This window comes from Lepidochelys kempii, chromosome 6 (genome assembly GCF_965140285.1).
Source record: "Lepidochelys kempii isolate rLepKem1 chromosome 6, rLepKem1.hap1, whole genome shotgun sequence".
Classification (NCBI taxonomy): Eukaryota; Metazoa; Chordata; order Testudines; family Cheloniidae; genus Lepidochelys; species Lepidochelys kempii.
The window spans coordinates 17,644,801-17,659,407 of NC_136385.1; the positions used below are offsets into that span (position 1 = coordinate 17,644,801).

A 14,607-nucleotide genomic window follows, 5' to 3' on the forward strand; every position below is an offset into this window, starting at 1 on the left:
TAAGAATACACCTAAATTCTTAGAGTATAGGCCTTTACAGACAGGCCTGAATATCTATATCCTAACACTCAGCAGACTGAAGTGCCTCTTTTCCCATGCACACATGCCCATACACCTCTCTCACATGGGTTTATGTGTGTGTGTGACTGACGGACTCGACCCTTTCCCTGCCTGGTGCTCTTTGCCCTCCATGCCTGGCTGGGCCCCCGGGTCAGACCTGCCTCTCCTGGTACCTGGTTCCACATCTTACCAAGGCAACACATGGATGGAGGCACGCAGGGTCACATGCCTCCCCCCATTTCTACCAGGGCTTATACCAGAATGTGGCATGTGGCCACCAGCAGCCTTTTGGCACTGTGCAGGAGGGAAGGGACAGGAGCTGCTTCCAGCCACAGGGGAGGAGTAGAGGGGAAGTGATGACCTGGCCCTTGTCTTTGCAGACCTCATCTCATCTTGTTCCCCCCACCGTGGCTGGAAGCAGCTTGTCCCTTCCTGCCCACACAGTATCATAAATCAGCTAAGACCTCCATGCTTCTGCTGGCCACCAACATAACCTAGATGCCTTCTGTCCCCCCTGGCTACAGCGTGGGAAGGAAGGGGTTAAGCCTTAAGAATGCACTGTGCACCAGGGCCCAGGTAACCTGATTGCAGAGGCTTCAGAGAACCCTGCCAGAGAGGTCGCTCAGCAGGGGAGGGTGCCTAGGGGACAGAGCAGCCCCACGCTCCCTGGGGGCTGGACCCAGCGCATGGGGTGGGGTGGGCAAAGAGGGTACTAAGCCCCTGTCCGGGGGCTGCGGTGAAGCCTGCAGGGTCAGGTTGGGAACAGGCTGGAAATTGTTTCCCACCCCAGTCCAGAGCTTAGCGGCTTCCCCATGCATGCATTGCCCAGGGCTTTGGCACATGCAGGGCTCGGCTCCTCCTGGCCAGTGTCCCGGGCCGGAGGGTCTTGGGCTTTCCCGGGGTGCTGGCCCAGCCAGAGGCAGTGGGGGAAGGAAGGAGTCTACCGGCCAGACTATTGATAAGTGTAGTATTCCAAACAGGAGCTGGTTCTCCGCACAGCGCTGGGAATCGGATGTGTCCTGCTGGGGGGGGATGGGGTGATAGAGAGGAGCAGCAGGACTTGTGGAGGTGAAGGGGCAAAGCAGGGAGAGGACAGTGAGAGGAGGAGCATGTAAAGGGCCGATGGGTGGGCAGCAGAAGTGACCTATAATCAGCCACTGCCTGGTACCTGCCCTCACTCTCTAGCCACTGCAGCTCACAGCACACAGCTAGGGCTGGCCAGAAACGGGACCGGGAGCAGGGCCCTGCTGGTCGAAAGCCGGCTTCCAGCAGGGGCTGCACTGACAGACCAGCAGGGGGAGCAGCTGGCCCTGCGCACTGCATCTTATCCCTGCCACCAGCTATGGATCCCCACCCCCATCACTGGTCACTGGACCCCCCCCCACCCCCCCCCCCCGCACTGGTGGGAGGATGTCTCGCGAGCAAGGATCCGGCCAGCAGCAGGACTCATTAGTACTGATGCATGCGGGGAGACTGAAAATATGGGATAGTTTGCCCATTTTTAAGAAAAAGTCAGGACAGCTTAAATATGGGATTGTCCCTTTAAAAACTGGACATCTGGTCACCCTATTTATAATTACATTTCACCAAACCAGCAACAAATATAAATTCCTGGATCACTGGACTAGTCTTACCATGGAGTTACAGACAGTCTCCTTAAGCTCTCCAGCCCATCTCACCACGCAAACAAACTGCACTTAGTGATAATGGTCACATAAACCAAAAATCACACCACATCAGGTTCTTCCCAGTTCCAAGAAACCAGTCACTTCCCCCTCATCAGTTGGTACTCTGGATCTTACACCAAGGACAACACTGGTAGCCAATGCTATAGTTAACTAACTATAGGTTTATTAGCTGAGAAAAATAAATGTGTTATTGAGAGGTTAAAGCAGGTACATTACATTAACAGGTGAGTCAAAGTTTGTGAACCCCAAAGGATAACAGGGATGTAGTAATCTGCCAGTTCAGGGCCACCCAGAATAGCTCTGGGGATCTCCGTCTTCTTGTTTAGTTATTCCACCCTGTTAGAATCCAAACAGTCCAGAGATAAAGGATCTTCCTTTGAATCAGTACTTATAGCTTCTTCTCCACACAACAGTCAGAGACATGTTCTTACTCACACAATGGCCAATTGCTTTGAATTTAGCACTCTTCATTTGCATTCAATGAGCTATTTAATTACATGCTTAGACATAATATAACTGCCTGCCTTTACATTATAATAAGAATAGATACATGAAAAGAATACAAGTAACATTCCATTCGTTTCATGAAGTTCTAACATCTGAATACACTCTTAGATTAACACACACTTTGATCTAGGTCTATTTAATTACCAGGCATGCTTAATGTAAATGTAATGTAATAGTAAACAACAAGATCTAGTTAGGCAAAAACAATGCAATTAACATCTCCTTTGATCTCTATTAACACACTTGTGAATTGTCCTGAATATATACTAATACATTTAACTCCTTTGATAGTCACACACAAGTGAATGGGCCTATGGCTCTGGCCTGGCTTTGTCAGCATCACACCTGCCACCAGGAGTTATGTGAGCCCTTCACACCAGGGTCCTGCATTCTCCCCGCATGCCATGGGCTGTGTGCATGCCCCTATTCTCCCATCGATACATCCCCATTCCCTCTTCCATCCCTCCTCCATGTTGTTTTTTTCTGGGAGATGAGTCATTCAGGTGGCCAACATCTTAAACTCCACTGGGATGCCAGGAGCTTCATTTCTCCCTCATATTCAGTTGACTGATTTCCCCTCAAATCAAAAGGGTTCTGGCCATTGGTGCCCAGGGCACCACCTGAAATTTTGAAATTGATCAGATGAGGCATTTAAAAGCTATCCCATTACAGACAGAGAGACAGACAGAGAAATGGCACCAAGCGGAGTGTAAGGGCATCGCATGCCTGGCCAAAAAGTGACATTTCTAGGCTTTTTTTTAATCCCTTGGAGAGGGCAGCATCCACCACTTCCCTTCCTCGCCCATCCCCCCAGCGTAAATGGAGAAAATTTCTCTCATCAATAGCCAGCAAATCTCAGTACAGATGCACAGGGGCAGCCTCTTCCCCATGGTGGGAACTTAGCGGGGCTAGACAGAAATGTGGAGGGCTGTGCTATATATCTTGTGGGCACACGTACATATTTATTTGTCTAACAATGCACACTTAAATGTCTCTTTTATCCATGTTATCCTCAAAAGGAGAATAAAAATATACACAGATCAGTTTTAAACTTTATCTCTGGCAGCTACCTGGGCCAACATTTATTCACAGAAAATCAATAGGAAAAAAAATTGTACTCAGGATGTTCCTCTCTCAAAACCTCGTCTCACTCTCCTGTAAACCATTTCTCATTTAATTTTCTTTGAAAATTCTTGATCATTTATACACAAAATAAATCAACATCAGTCAAACATGGCATTTTAGAATTTCATTTTATAAAGCTCCTGGTTGGCCTGAACTGGGGCTTATACAGTATCTGGCTAACAAGCAAATGAGATCAGGCAAAAATTGTAGGACAGTAAATAGTCAAATCATCGGCATTTATACATCAGTGAAAGTCAGGGCAGTGAAGCTCAACCTTGGCTGCCACAGCTCACTTAAAGCAATTTTAAAATCACGTTTGGATACAACAGGAATTACTGAAATGTTCATTCACATCTTTATAGACACTTTCATCCAGAAGGATCCATTTGGATGTTACAGACAGAGCTGGGCCAAACCATGCCATGCGAGCAGGGGGGAGGAAACCCAGGCAAGTATTAGCCAAAATGGCAGTATGTGACCTTCTAGCTGGGACCACAGATTTCTTAGCACCACTAACTGCCTTCCCTGGCTTCTCCCCACAGCACCCCCATGCAGAAGGGTAGCAGGCAATCACAGGGCAAATAGCCAATGCACCATGGCTTCTTAGCCTTACTACCCTGGATGAGAGATGTGTGCGGGGCAGTGAGCAGAGCAGAGGGAAAGACCATTCCCAGGGATGGGGTGGGTTTCCCATGGAGCCTTGGTGTCTGTTGGGTTTGTGGGGATTCCCTTTGAAACCTCAGGGTCTTTTGGGGTTGCTGGCTGCATCCCTCCTTTCCCCATTACATTATGCTGCAAACCTCCCTCATTGGTGTTTCTGAAGTACTTTCCCCCTCCCATGTGTTACCCCAGAGAAGGCGAGCATCAGGGCCAGGCTGTTTGGTGTCAGATTAGCCATAAAAGCACAGGATATTGATCCTCTAAGTAGCAGAAGTGGATGGTTGGTATTCGGGGGCTCTTGGAGGGAACACTCATGTGGGAAAGGTTTGCAGGTCACTGGATGGTACCACTGTATCAGCAAAATGCAGTGGTGAGGACAAATTGGGATTTTGGCGATTTGCTCCTTAAGACAGAGGTGCAGAATCTCCACATTTGGGTCTTTCCCTCCTTCTTTAATTTTGCCATACATCGATATGTGATGCGAAATGTGATGGGATGTGAAATGTGAAATAGCATTGTTTCTTTATCTGTTTGGAAGCTGCAACCTGTGTCTGATATTAAAAGAGAATCACCATTACATTTAAGGGAATTAACTTCTGTAATTCTCCATTCACAAAAGAGTTTCTCAGCCTGTTTTTGATTTCAATGTAAAGGCTTCCTTTAGGCTCTTTAGAACAACTCTCTGCAATAAGTTTCATCATAATCTGCTTTGCCATTTACTTTTCCATCAGTGTAACTATTGCACTCTTCTACTAAGGATTTAGCTAAAGCCTCTGTTTTATGCCAGCATTCCTGTGTCAAGAATTCTTTCACACCTGATATTGATAGTGTGTAACCTCTGAACACTTTTAAGTCTAAGTATTCCTTTTTCATTTTGAAATTTTGTGTTTTATAAGCACACAAGCTTTTGGCATCCCGTAACATCTTCCAGACTGCACTGCCCCTATCCGCTAGGTCTCTTCTCAGCTAGAACTCCACATCTTCAAATATGTTGCGTCTCTGTAAAGGAATGAGTGATAATTCTGACAATGTCTCTCTCCACATGTTCTCCAATTCCTTCTCCAGTTCATCATTATTTAATTTACAGTTGCTTTTCCTGCAATGGTTCAGAAGCCCATCCACTTTCTCTTCAATTTTTCTCTTGTACTCTGACAGGACAGAGTCTGTTTTGTGTTGGCCTTTTTTAATATGAATCGCTTCTTGCCACTTGCTGAATGAATAACTCTCCAGTTCATTCCTGAGACTATTGGCACTTCTTCTAAAATCTTCTTTGTACTTTTCTATCAGGTGCAGATTTGCTGCTCCACTTTCAAAATACTGTTGTAAATGATTCAAAATCTTCTCTGCTTCTTGCCTCAGTTTTTCCTGTGCCTCACTCTTTAGTCTGATTGAAAGATTAGGGTCTAGTTTATCTGGTGGCTGATTTTGGATGAAAGTTTCCTTTTCAGATACCCAGAAAGGTATCTCCTTCCGGAAACCCCATTCCCACTCTGCATACTTCACAGACAGCTGGTTATAGGCTTCATCAACAAGGCTGTTTCTAAAGCTGAAAATGAAGTTCTCATGTTTTACAGCATTCCACAGGCTCCTCACCCATTCAAGAAATTGGGGAATGTCCTTGGGAGTTCTCTCTTGTGAACAATCTTTCAGAAATTCAAACAAATATTTCTTTAATTCATAAACCTTTTGACTGTATCCCAAATTCACTGGAGCCATGGGGGAGAGTCCGTGCCACAAAGCAGGAATGTACCAATTGTGTTTTTCCAGATCATAATCCATAATATCAGAAAAATTCATCTCCTTGCATTTCTTTTCCATGTTGGCTGCAACTTTGGTCATTTCATTCAGCTGTTCCAGGAGGTGTTTCCTGTCCCTCATGTTTTGTTCATGTGCAGACACGTCACTGACATTCTGATGCACAAACTGGCAGTTGTTTTTTTTCCCGATTTTCTCCATTCTGAGAAATGCATGGACCACAATTTGCAGAACATCTTTCATTTCAGTGGCATTCTCCATGGCCATGTTAACGATGGTGATGTCACTCAGTCCAGTCACCAGGGTGGCCAGCTCATTGTCATGTTGATAACTATCCTCCAGCTTGTCCATTTCAGGGGCTTTCAAGCCTTCTGTGTCTATCACCAGGATGAAATCACAGCCCAGTTCCTGCTGAAAGTTCCCTGCCACTTTAATGAGTAACATGAAGGCTCCCCGTGTGCATCAGCCACTGCTCACTGCAAACTGCAGGCCGAACATGGTGTTGAGGAGGGTGGATTTCCCAGTGCTCTGTACTCCCAGCACCATCAGAACCAGCATTCTGTACCTTCCCCCCAGCTTGGCATCAAGCTGACTCAGAACATCTGTTACCCACTGCAGTGGGATGTTGGAAATGTCTCCATCAATGATCTCCATGGGAAACCCTTTCAGCATGAGGTCAGCTGCTATGCTTGGGAGATGGGTGAATTGCCTTTGGCTTTCTGCCATTTTACCTTCTTTAACCATTGAGCATTCAGCTTCATAAAACTGCCCCAACTCACGCATGAAATGCTCCACTCCTAAGGAACTGGCAGAGATTAATTTGTCTAACTCTGCCAACATTTTGGGGTCATCTTTTGAGTTTTTGCATTTCTCTTTATATTGATCCCATAGTTTAGAAAGATTCTCCCTAGCAGTGGGATCCAGGCCAAACTTCATCCATTTCAGGAAGTAATGTTTCTCCCTGTGATGTAGGTGTTCTATTCCAGTAATAAATGTAATCAAACCATCAGTAAGGTCATGTTTATTCTGCTGAGCACATAAATCCATTAATTTCTTTTTCAGCTGAGATTTATAGTTCTCCAGTGGGGTGTCTCCTTGCTTTCTCATTCGGCACAGCTCTTTATCCACTTCAGCCAAGTTTCTCCATGTCTCCCCTTGGAGTCTCAGCTTTTCCCTCTTGTACTTTGCCACATCTTTGATTTGTGCAGTGATTTCCTTTGCATATGTGTTTGGGGTCTGACATTCCTTGTTATCCTCATCTACCTGGATGCCTAATTGACGTGCTGTCTCAGCCATGGCTTCTATACTCACTCTCTTGGGAGAAGATTTCATTATGGCTGCTATTGCAGACTGCAGAACTTTTACAAATTGTGCCTTATTTGTGGTACCTCCTTTCCACAGCACATGTGACTTGTTCAGTTTCAGCATCGAGGCTAACTTTTTCAGGAATTCCAGCGTTTGCTTGGCTTTCCCAGCCTGATAATTGAAGATGAAGTAGTATTTAGTGGCTGATCCCTGCAGAGATGATAACAGCGTGCATTCTCTCTCACTGATGCTCTCCGTTAATATGAACACTGCTGAGGAGACCTCTGTTAAAAAGCTGAACTGCAGCCAGTGCAACTCAATGTCTCCCCGCAGGTTTGCAACCACAACAGGCTCTGGGAAAAGATCCAGATTCTCCCTCCCAGCAGGGAAATACCAGGAAATCTCGAGCAGCCCACCTGCGATTTCCCGAGGGATGTTCCCAGACTCCATGTCTCGATGGATGAAGAAATCCTGGTGCTGCTGGGAGGGGCTGAGAACCTCATTGAGGAGGTGGGACTTGGAGAAGCTGCAGCTCCCCATCCGCACAAAGGAAATGGTTGGCATTGACGTGAGCACCAGGCTCTCCTCTCTGAACCCTCTACTCTCTGACAGGGAGTGCGGCCTCCACTTCCTCACCATGTCCCTCATGGCCCACAGCAGTAGGGTGCACTTGGGGGTGTCGAGGGCAGGTAGCAGCAGAGGGAGAGCAAACTGGCACATGGACATTTTGGACAGGATCTCCTGCTGTAGGAAACTGTCTGAGGAAAGCAGAATGGCACAGAGAACATCAAGGGTGTGCAGGGAATCACTGGTGTCTGTGTCACTGAGAAAAGTAAAATCTTCAGGAATATCCAGCTCCTCTTTGTCCATAGTTAGTGTTTGATCAGTGGGTACCCTGTGCTCAAGGCTTGTGCTTCTTGCCATCCCATTCAGAGCCATGAGCTTCCTGAGGAAATGCCAAGGTAAATCTCCTGTTGTCTGAGGAGGGCAGTTCTTTAGACTTTCTGGTGTGATTTCCAGGACATCTCTCAGCTTTAGTTTCCTGCTTCTGTATTTCTCCTTTTCTAACTTTGACTCGATGTACTGAAGGGCTTTTGGTCTCTCTGCAGAAAGGTAATACAACATAAACACTTTGATAAACTGAAAATGTTTTCAGGTGGAACTCTTACTTTGGTATTAGGGCCATAATGTGAAGGAATTGCAATTATTAAACAAAAATCATGGAGGTCTGCATGCTCCTTATAAGTGACAACCACTTAGAGGGGTCGTGTAGCTGGAGTACTGAAGCACCATTTATCTGGTGCAACCTTCACAGATTTGACCCAACTGTCACACTCTCAGTCATCCTAACTGAAATGCCACACTTATGGAGAGCTACGGAAATTCTTTCAGACAGGTCATGTATTCAACTAGAAATGTGGTTTTGGTTGGCCTAAAATTATTGCAATTTTGATATGAGAGGTTTCAGCCATTCATAAAATGGCCAGAGAAGAAGGAGGAGGTGGTGCTGCTGTTCCCTCCCCCAGTCCTCCCATAACATGTAGCCCAGTGGATGTGGGAAAGCCAAGTTTGAAATCCTGCTCTGAAACAGGTCCCAAATTAACTTTTCTGAGTCACCAAAAATTTCAAAATATTTTAGATTTGGTTTGACGCAAACTAAATATTGTTTTTTAAAGTTTTTTTTTTGGAACCACCACCAAACCAAACAAACACTTACTCATCCAGCTCTGCTCAGTTGCAATGCAGGCAATCCTTCAGGCAATGCATAAATTCTTCCTTCTTTCCACCTCCCTTGTTTACTACTTCACCTGATGGTGTTCTTGTCACCACTTTTCTTCTCAGTACATCACACTAGGGCAGGAAGTGAGGATGAATATGCAGTCAGCTTACTGGCCCACACTAGCAGCATATTCTACCCAGGAGACAGATCCGCAAATGTTACAAAGGCTGAATGATGACTAGAAATTGTAGCAACCAGCATGGAACTTAGAGGGAGGGTCACAAGTTGCAGGAGGGAAGAGTATGGAGAAAGCACCAGCAGGTCAGTCTGTGTGCACATGGCTCGAATGCTAAGCTCCAAGTGCTGCAGCTCTGTAAATAGTTGCTTGAACGAAGGGCTGGCTTAGTTTAATAAGACTGGATCCTCACAGAGGAAAAGATTGATGGATGATATTGAAGCAAATTGAGAACAAACAGACAAAGGCGTATAATTTAAATAACACCAATATCTTGAACACTAGAGGTGTAGAAGCATTCGATGACAAAGTCTGTGAGTACGCTGTTCGAACATTATGCCAAGATGACCAGGCTCATATATGGTGATGAGGATAGAGCCATTGCAAAAACATGCAAGATGGAGTATTTGGGAAGAAAGGCGAAGATCATTTAAATATGTGCCTATAGAATTCAGTACCATGGCTTCCGAGAGATCTTTCTCATACCTGAGCGAGAAGATGCAATAGAGAAGCTTGAACCAAGCAATTCCCCTGGGCTGGACCCCATCTGTGACCATGAGCTAAAGCACTTTGGGAAGAAGGCTAGAGCCAGGTTGTTGGACATCAGAAATTACTCAAGCATAAAAAAGGAAGGTACCTAAATTGATGGAAATCACCAGTTACTGTTTCTCTGAAATCCGGCAAGGATCCCTCTTTTCCAGGCAGCTATTGGCTTATATCTTTAATCAGTCTCCTTTGCAATATAATGGAAAGAACAGTACAGTCAAGGCTTCTATGGTGGCTTCTAAAAGAAGGAAAGGTAGAACCTACCCAAATGGCTTATGGGCCTTTGCACTCAATGACAGACTTGCTGGTGGCCTTCTGGCAGCCTCTTAGCAATGGCTTCCAGAAAAAGCCACCGCAGTCATCAACAGGAGTCTGTTTTAAACTCAGTGCAACATTTAATGGAGTCTGGTATAATAGGCAGTGAGATGGGAGTTTGGTAAAATGCACCTCTGGATAAGAGGTTTCCTACCATACAGGAAAAAAACCCACTAAGATTAAGTTATACTCCTTCAAAGACCATGAGGCCAGGATTTCTTCAGGGCTCAGTATTAAGTCCTGGTGTTTTTTTGCTGCTCTCCTCTGGTCTGTCAGACTACCTGAAATGATATGAATACACCTATGCAGACGATGTTGCACTTCATACCATGGGTCTTGAAAAAGATATATGGAGAATGGATTGAATGAGGACTTAGAAATCGTAACTAGATGGGCAACGCAACATAAATTCAAGCTCAATCCAGCAAAAACAAAGTCCACCTACTTTACCATAATTATAGGAGGTTCAACTACAGTCCAATCTTCACACTGGCTGGAGAAGGTATTGCTGTTGAGAAAAATCTGCTATACCTTAGAGTGACATTGACACTGTACTCATGTTTGGACCACAGGTCAAAAAGTTGGCAGCCAAAGCAAAGAAGAGATTGGCTCTTCTATAATGTATTGCAGGTACCAACTGGGGTTCACATGTTTGAACACTGAAAACAACATGCTGCTCAATATCTCATCCAATACTTGAATAACTCTTACCTGTCTGGTCACATAGTGCTCTCAGTAACCTTGCCAAGATCAATGTTGTGCAGTCATCTGCAATTCACACACTAACTGGAGGTGTAAGATCCACTCCAACAGCAATTTGTAAAAAGAGTTTTTGATGTTCAACCACTTGAGAATCATAGAGAAGAATAGCTATTTTGGCATGGAAATTATCTCATTCCCTATCTGAATGTCATCACTGTTCAGGTCTGTTCAGAAACTGGAAAACCAACTTAAGGCTGAAAAGATCCTCTTGTTTCCAGAAGTGCACAAAGGCTACTGGAGAAACAGAAACACTTGATGATGCTATGAGGGTAGAGTGTGTGAAGCAACATGTACACCCACTAATCCCTCCACATGAATCTATTTACTTTAATAAATATCTCTCCCTTTGGGAACCTTGCTCAAAGGAACATACGGAGTTGGCCACCCTAAAGAAAATTGTAGAAAAGCCCATTGAACAGTATCAGTCACAAGGCAAACAGATTCATCGGTACACTGATGGTTCATCAAATAAATCCTTTAAGAATGGTGGCTGTGAATGAAGAATGTCTTCATCCAGGACCCTAGTGGAGAACATACTCATGGCACCACAAGAAATAAACAGAGCAGAAATAGAGGCCAGTGTTGTGATCTTTGTTGACAGGTGTCGATCCTCAGTTCCTTTAGAAGAAACCAGAATGCTCTCATCAATGCAATGCATAAAGAGGTTTGGAGGATCAGAGAGAGAGGCAATAAATTAACTTTGGAATATATTCAATCACATGTTGACATATACGGGAGTGAGATAGCTGATAACTGTCCAAAACTGGAAGATCGGAAATTCATGAAAAAACTCATACAGATACAGACAGACATCATCTTCCTTTCCAAATGCAGACAGATGGACATCATACCAAAAGGACTGAAGGTAAAAAATCCATTACAATCTATATACCACACAGACTATGCTGACAGCTTGTGCCGCACGCTCTGAAAGAAACTGTGGAAGCACCTGATCAACATCCTCTACAGCAAAGAGGGAAAGATTAAGAATGAGCTCTCAAAACTGGATACTCTCATAAAAAAACAACCCTCCACACAAACTTCCTCGTGGCTGGAATTTACAAAAACTAGACAAGCTATTTACAACACACACTTTGCTTGTCTACAAAAGAAAAAAGTCACTAAACTATCTAAACTACTACATGCCACAAGGGGCCACAGCAATGGTTCCCTTAACCCACCCGGCAATATTGTTAATCTATCCAATTATACTCTTAGCCCAGCAGAAGAATCTGTCCTATCTCGGGGCCTCTCCTTCTGCCCCTCCACCCCCACGAACATGATACAGTTCTGCGGTGACCTAGAATCCTATTTTCAACGTCTCCGACTCAAGGAATATTTCCAACACACCTCTGAACAACATACTAATCCACAGAGACCTTCCTACCAACTCTACAAAAAGAAGGATTCTAGGTGGACTCCTCCTGAAGGTCGAAACAACAGACTGGACTTCTACATAGAGTGCTTCTGCCGACGTGCATGGGCTGAAATTGTTGAAAAGCAGCATCACTTGCCCCATAACCTCAGCCGTGCAGAACACAATGCCATCCACAGCCTCAGAAATAACTCTGACATCATAATCAAAAAGGCTGACAAAGGAGGTGCTGTTGTCATCATGAATAGGTCAGAATATGAACAAGAGGCTGCCCGGCAGCTCTCTAACACCACTTTCTACAAGCCATTACCCTCTGATCCCACTGAGAGTTACCAAAAGAAACTACACCATTTGCTCAAGAAACTCCCTGAAAAAGCACAATAACAAATCCGCACAGACACACCCCTGGAATCCCGACCAGGGGTATTCTATTTGCTACCCAAGATCCATAAAACTGGAAATCCTGGAAGCCCCATCATCTGAGGCATTGGCACCCTGACAGCAGGATTGTCTGGCTATGTAGACTCCCTCCTCAGGCCCTACGCTACCAGCACTCCCAGCTATCTTCGAGATGCCACTGACTTCCTGAGGAAATTACAATCCATCGGTGATCTTCCTGAAAACACCATCCTGGCCACTATGGATGTAGAAGCCCTCAACCCCAACATTCCACACAAAGATGGACTACAAGCCGTCAGGAACATTATCCCCAATAATGTCACGGCCAACCTGGTGGCTGAACTTTGTGACTTTGTCCTCACCCATAACTATTTCACATTTGGGGACAATGTATACCTTCTGATCAGCGGCACTGCTATGGGTACCCGCATGGCCCCTCAGTATGCAAACATTTTTATGGCTGACTTAGAACAATGTTTCCTCAGCTCTCGTCCCCTATTGCCCCTACTCTACTTGCGCTATATTGATGACATCTTCATCATCTGGACCCATGGAAAAGTAGCCCTTGAGGAAGTCCACCATGATTTCAACAATTTCCATCCCACCATCAACCTCAGCCTGGACCAGTCCACACAAGAGATCCACTTCCTGGACACTCCGGTGCTAATAAGCGATGGTCACATAAACACCACCCTATACCGGAAACCTACTGACCGCTATTCCTACCTACATGCCTCCAGCTTTCACCCAGACCACACCACACGATCCATTGTCTACAGCCAAGCTCTACAATACAACTGTATTTGCTCCAAACCCTCAGACAGGGACAAACACCTACAAGATCTCTACCAAGCATTCTTACAATACCCACCTGCTGAAGTGAAGAAACAAATTGACAGAGACAGAAGAGTACCCAGACTTCACCTACTACAGGACAGGCCCAATGAGGAAAATAACAGAATGCCACTAGCCATCATCTTCAGCCCCCAACTAAAACCTCTCCAACGTATCATCAAGGATCTACAACCTATCCTGAGGGACGACCCATCACTCTCACAAATCTTGGGAGACAGGCCAGTCCTTGCCTACAGACAGTCTCCCAATCTGAGGCAAATACTCACCAGCAACCACACACCACACCACAGAACCACTAACCCAGGAACCTATCCTTGCAACAGCCCATTGCCAACTGTGTCCACATATCTATCCAGGGGACACCATCATAGGGCCTAATCACATCAGCCACACTATCAGAGGCTCCTTTATCTGCACGTCTACCAATGTGATATATGCCATCATGTGCCAGCAATGCCCCTCTGCCGTGTACATTGGCCAAACTGGACAGTCTCTACGTAAAAGATAAATGGACACAAATCAGATGTCAAGAATTATAACATTCAAAAACTGGTTGGAGAACACTTCAATCTCTCTGGTCACTCGATTCCAGACCTAAAAGTGGCAAGTCTTCAACAGAACTAAGGTGGAATATAAGCTGGCCCACCAGGGTTCCCCACCCTCCGCTGCTGGTAAAAGTTCCCGCCACTTGGTAGCTGGGTGGGACACAAGGGTGGGGAAATGCTCCCAGCACTAGCAGCTACTCCCCTGGTCATGGTGGGTTTTTTTGCAGCACTGGGAGAGCTCTTTTCCAGCGCTGGTGGTGCGACTACACAGCCACGTTAAAGCATTGCCACGCTTGGTCGTGAAGACATCCCCTAAGTCCAGACAAGGGTGAGGGCACAGTGCCCCTCTTGCTTTGCCTTCATTCAGATGGGAGGCAGTAATTTAGGGCAGGCATCTAACAGCAGAAAATTAACAGAACCCCACGATGGCTCAGCTGTGCTGGCTGACATGTTCCGTGTGAGAGAGCAGAGAACCACATCTCCATCCATTCTCCTCCCACCTTCAGCCATGGACACACAGTCCTTTCCTCCAGCTCTTGACACAGCTCCAGGGATTTATGCCTCTTCTTCCTGCCCCCTTGTCAAATTGAGAGAGAGGAAACTTGTCCCTGAAGCGGTTTCCAGAGCTCAGGTGCCAGTTCTGCTCTCCGAGAGCTTCTCCTGCGGCTTGCGGGCAGGGATGTCCTGCTCTGAGGGGCCAGTGCTGATGGGACACCTCCCCAGCTGCAAAGGGAGGTTACTGGGGGACAAGGAGA

The 14,607-nt window shown here is 45.7% G+C and overlaps 1 pseudogene; it reads right to left on the bottom strand.

The window, feature by feature from the left end:
• Positions 1 to 4,709: 4,709 nt before the first annotated feature.
• Positions 4,710 to 7,970, bottom strand: LOC140913574 (up-regulator of cell proliferation pseudogene; annotated as a pseudogene).
• Between the last annotated feature and the right edge of the window lie 6,637 nt (positions 7,971 to 14,607).